Genomic DNA, 4,666 nt, shown 5'->3' on the forward strand with positions numbered 1-4,666 from the left:
CGTGGGATTGATACCCTACTTACTATTTACTACCTAATTGTGACGCGTGCATTTGCGTAGCATTTTTAGACACGAGCAAATTGTTTACTAAGAGCATATCTGAATTTACAACATGCAGCCGTTTTTGTTGGCCTTTTGGTCTTGTTCTAGCTAGTATTGAAGTAATGGAAGATCCCTTTTTGTTAGTACTTCTATTCATTGTTTTGGAAAATCAAGAGTTACTGTTTTTATTCATTCCATGAAGACGAACATGCAGCGCCTGAACTTACAGAACAATCAGCCCATGAAGAATAACGTACAGTGCTTGAAGTTACATTAATTAAAAGAGCGAGAAACAGCTCAGCAAGGGCTGCCGACCTTACAATTGAGTGCACCAGCAGACTGAGTGAGGCTGCTGACAGTGCTGCCGTCCTTTGGGCTAATAAGGTCTCCAGTGAGGAGGGCCTTCTTCTGTGCTGGGGAACCTGATTCAACAAAGAAGGCACCATTCTCCATCACATCACCCTGCGATACCCACGCCCAATTCTTCCACTCGCTTTCTGGCGCTACAGCCCTCTTGGTAACCTCCTTGGTTCTCGATGAGCTTCCCGCAACAAAACGGTTGCCCTGGCTGAGGAAGGATGGGTTTAAGCTGCCCCCAATGGCATACATCCCCCATTCCGTGTAGTCATTGTTCACCACATGAGCAAATCCATTTAGGACTTTGGGCAACCTCTGTGTTAATCCTTTCCCAAAATGGTTATATGCTATCGTAACCTTCATCTTATTGTTAGCAGAGGTGTTTGCATTTAACAACATCACCTGTCAACACGATTGTTCACCAATAAGGAAGCAACAGTCAGTGGGTCGACTTGGAAGGTCGAAGTACTCTTATTTTTTACGTAGTCAATCCTTTTATAAAATAAGTTAGTTATATTTAGAGAAATCAGTTTTAGCAGGAGACTTATAGCAAATTGACCAGTTATACGTACGTGGTCATGATTACTGAAGTCGATATTCGAGATGGTGATGGCAGTGGAACCCTCGACAGCATCGATTAGGCCATCTGCAGTTTTGGACATGGTCACGTGGTCGATCCAGATGTCAGAGGAGCTAAAGATGTTGATGGCATCACCGTCGCTGACGGTGCGTTTTCCGTAGTGGTCGACAGAAGCGCGAATCATACCACCTGGAGTTGAAACGATGTCATGCATATGGAGGTTGGTGATGATGACATTGCGGATGGACTGGAGGGTAAAACCAGCGCCTTTGGTAATGTGGACATTGGCACCACGACCATCGATAGTCTTGTCAGGGGCGATAATAAGCTCACCCTTGAGTACGATGTTCATGTCTTTCTCGAAGATTATCCATAGTGGTTCCTTCTGAATGACGGCATGGCGGAGGGTGCCATTCTTTGGGTTGACCATGTCATTGTCGGAGGGGTCAGTGACGGCATAGATCTTGCCGTCCTTGCCACCAGCAGCCTTCTTGCCGAAGCCCAAAGCGCAATTGGCGTATGCCTTTCGATCATCGGCCCAGTTAGCCTTGCACCTCCAGCACGCATCTATTGGGTTCGTCGCCTGGCATGCTCCTCCAGTCTCCCCCAGCCTCCGTTGTCTTGTCCTGCATCATTCATTCATCCATCCAAATCTATCGTAAGTACAGGAGTTATCCATTTCTCAACGTAAAATAGCTCAATTTATACATTATCCATGGAATGTGTTTTTTAAATATAATTTGCAAGCACGGAGAATTTTCAGAAGATTCAAATTCGGGACCAACATGTGCACATGTGAGTTGAGCTGAGCAGCAACTATCGCAGGATTGGGCTCAAAGCTGTCACTGCTGTGCTTTGCGGCCGCCTTGGCTCGTTGTCGCCACACTGCATCAAAGTTGACTATATCGGCCTTCACTACATAGTTGAATAAAAACAAGAAGACCAACAAGCTGCTAGATGTAGCTAATCCCATTTTCTTTTACTCTTGTCCCCCCCTTTTTCTTAACCCTCCACTCTGGTGAAATGGGTTTTTTTTTATTTTTTATTTAGTTTTTGTACCCACCACTCAGGTGAAATGGGTCAGAAATAAAATACAAGACCTTGGGCCCAAAACCAACAGATTGAAAGCCACTTGAGTTTCTCCAAAGCATCATCATCTCTATATATATTGCAATTGAGAGCCCAAATATGGGGAAGTACCATATGGGTTGAGAAAGTGAGGCCTTCCGTGCACTTCGCATATAAAAATTAATTTTCTCCCGTGATTTGTGTTTTCTTTTCCTATCTCCATTCTCTGTTTTGGACAGATTGAAGGATTCAAACTCTCTACCACCATATGTTTCATTGCCTTATTATATCATTATTTCTCCCCCAAAAAGCCTCATGATATCGTTTTACCTAAATTATGAGAGTGGGTTATCGTGCAAGCACAGTGTCTCATTTCAAGGAGCAGTTTCCAAATTTATACAAAGAGAAACAGGTGATTGCAGGACCTTCTTCTCCTTTAGACCCATTTGCATCTAGAATCAGGATCTCATTCCATCCGAAGTAAAAAATTCTAGCCCTTCATGCTTATACATGCCTCCATTAGGTCCCGCTTGCACAGGGGCGTGCAAATACAATTAATTTCTCTCTTCCTTGAAATACATATAGTCAGGAGCACATCAAAAACTATATTATATATTTACAACTATAAGAACCCCTCGAATCTAAGGACCAAGTTTCTTGGAGTAGTTTCCTAATTTATACAAAGAGCACAGGTGATTGCATGGCCTTCTTCAGTTTTTCTCCCTTAGATCCATTTGTAGCTAGAATCAGGGATTCATTCCATACGGAGTCAAAAATTCCAGCCCTTCATGCTTATGCGATTATGCATGCCTCCATTAGCTCCTAATTGCATGGGGCCATGCAAATATATTTAATCCTCTCCTCCTTGAAATACCTATAGTCAGGAGAAATCAAAAACTATATTATACATTTACGACCATAAAAACCTCTTGAATCTAAGGACCAATTGTTAGCAACCGAAGAGAACCTTGTTTCTCAAATAATTGCCAATAATTCATGTAATATAAATTGGTTGTACCACCAAGTTAAACCTTGAATTTAATTGAAACTGACAACATGATATGGGAATTGATCTTTTATATGTTTGAGGTTAACAAGCATATAGTTGTAAAACATAAGTTGGTTGCTCCGGGTCGCTTGCAGTCATTTAGAAATCAGAATGGGTTCGGGTCAACCCAGATTGGATCCTCATTTTCAAGCTAGGGATTGCTCCGGGTCTCGCTTCCAGCTTTTAAAACATAAGTTGGTTGACTTGCTTCTGTTGTAATATAGTTTCAAGTGGTCTTCTCCTAATAGTTTAGGACTTTTACCAAGAAAACAATGTAATTAAGTAGGGAGACAAACAGTTCCACAACAATCATCTACAGAAAGAAATCTTAGACAAACGGATTTTAATACATCAACAGAAAGATATTATCCGTGCGACTACCAATATGCGAATTCAGTGCAAGTCTATTGGTTTCGGTTTCATCTACGACTCTGTAGATAATGCCAACAAGTACGAGCCCAAGTATGGGCTTAACAAGAACAACCTTGATATCAAGGTGGAGAAGTCTAGAAAGCAAATGAAGGAAAGAAAGAATGGGTCCAAGAATATTTGTGGTGTTAAGAAGACTGAGGCTGGAGATGCATCTAAAGCTGGGAAGAAGAAATGAAGAAGATATGGAGTTGATATGGAGAAATTATGATCAGACCGAGTTAATACCTGGTTCGACCCTCGACCCCGGTCGAGACGGAGGGAACCAACTCGCTCCAGTGCGAACCGGATCCAGAAGATGGTTTCTTGAGGAAGAAAACTTATTCAGCTACAAGCACGCCCTAATCCAAATTATGGATTAGGTTAATTACCCTAATGATGGTAGACTAGAATTGACGGCTGCGGATAATCATTATCGAAGGGATAATCGTCACATAACCTAAAGATATCTCAGGAGTCCTCTACTAGTCCAAACTAGTAGAAGTCTATTGCTCAACGGATCTAACTGTTAAGATCCAACGACTACCCGAAGAAGGCGCAAGTGCATCCAACGAAGGAGATTAGAAGGTACACTCTATATAAACCTCACTACCATACGAGGTGAGGGAGATCTGAAAAACACACAATCTGAGACTCAAACTCAGATTCAGATACATGCTGATAGACGTAAACTATCAGTGGCTTACGATCTAGATCACCTTTCCCAGTTCTTTATTCCTTAGCTCTGTGCTTCTAGCAGAGCCGTTTGTGATTAAGTTCATCAACTGACTTAGCCATCGGAGGTGGACTCCCGACCCTCGCGGTCGGGCCACATCTGAGGCTTTCGTTTTGCAGGTCATCACGAGGAGATCTAAGGGCTGAGCAGATTTTGGACGCATCAGGAGTCATATTTTGATTTTATGTTTTCACTACTACTCGCTACACTTCTATTATAATTTCTTTATGAACGGGGAAGCACTTTAGGTGTTTTATTTAGATTTTAGTGCTTGTTTAATTTCTAGAGTTAATTTAGTGATTTTACATTTGAGATATCTCAGTTTAAGAGTGATTTCTCTTTGTTTTAGTGTTAGTACTAAATAAAATTGTTGTTCAGTGAATCTTAAAGTTTTAAATCTAGTAAGGTCTTTTATATAATTTATGCA

The 4,666-nt window shown here is 41.6% G+C and overlaps 1 pseudogene; it reads right to left on the reverse strand.

Annotated features, from left to right (window-relative positions):
- Positions 1–339: 339 nt before the first annotated feature.
- On the reverse strand, positions 340–1,952 carry LOC148998869 (putative pectate lyase P59 pseudogene; annotated as a pseudogene).
- Between the last annotated feature and the right edge of the window lie 2,714 nt (positions 1,953–4,666).

Source organism: Hakea prostrata, unplaced genomic scaffold, assembly GCF_041222555.1.
Source record: "Hakea prostrata isolate BN-2017 unplaced genomic scaffold, UWA_Hpros_2 contig_105, whole genome shotgun sequence".
Lineage (NCBI taxonomy): Eukaryota > Viridiplantae > Streptophyta > Magnoliopsida > Proteales > Proteaceae > Hakea > Hakea prostrata.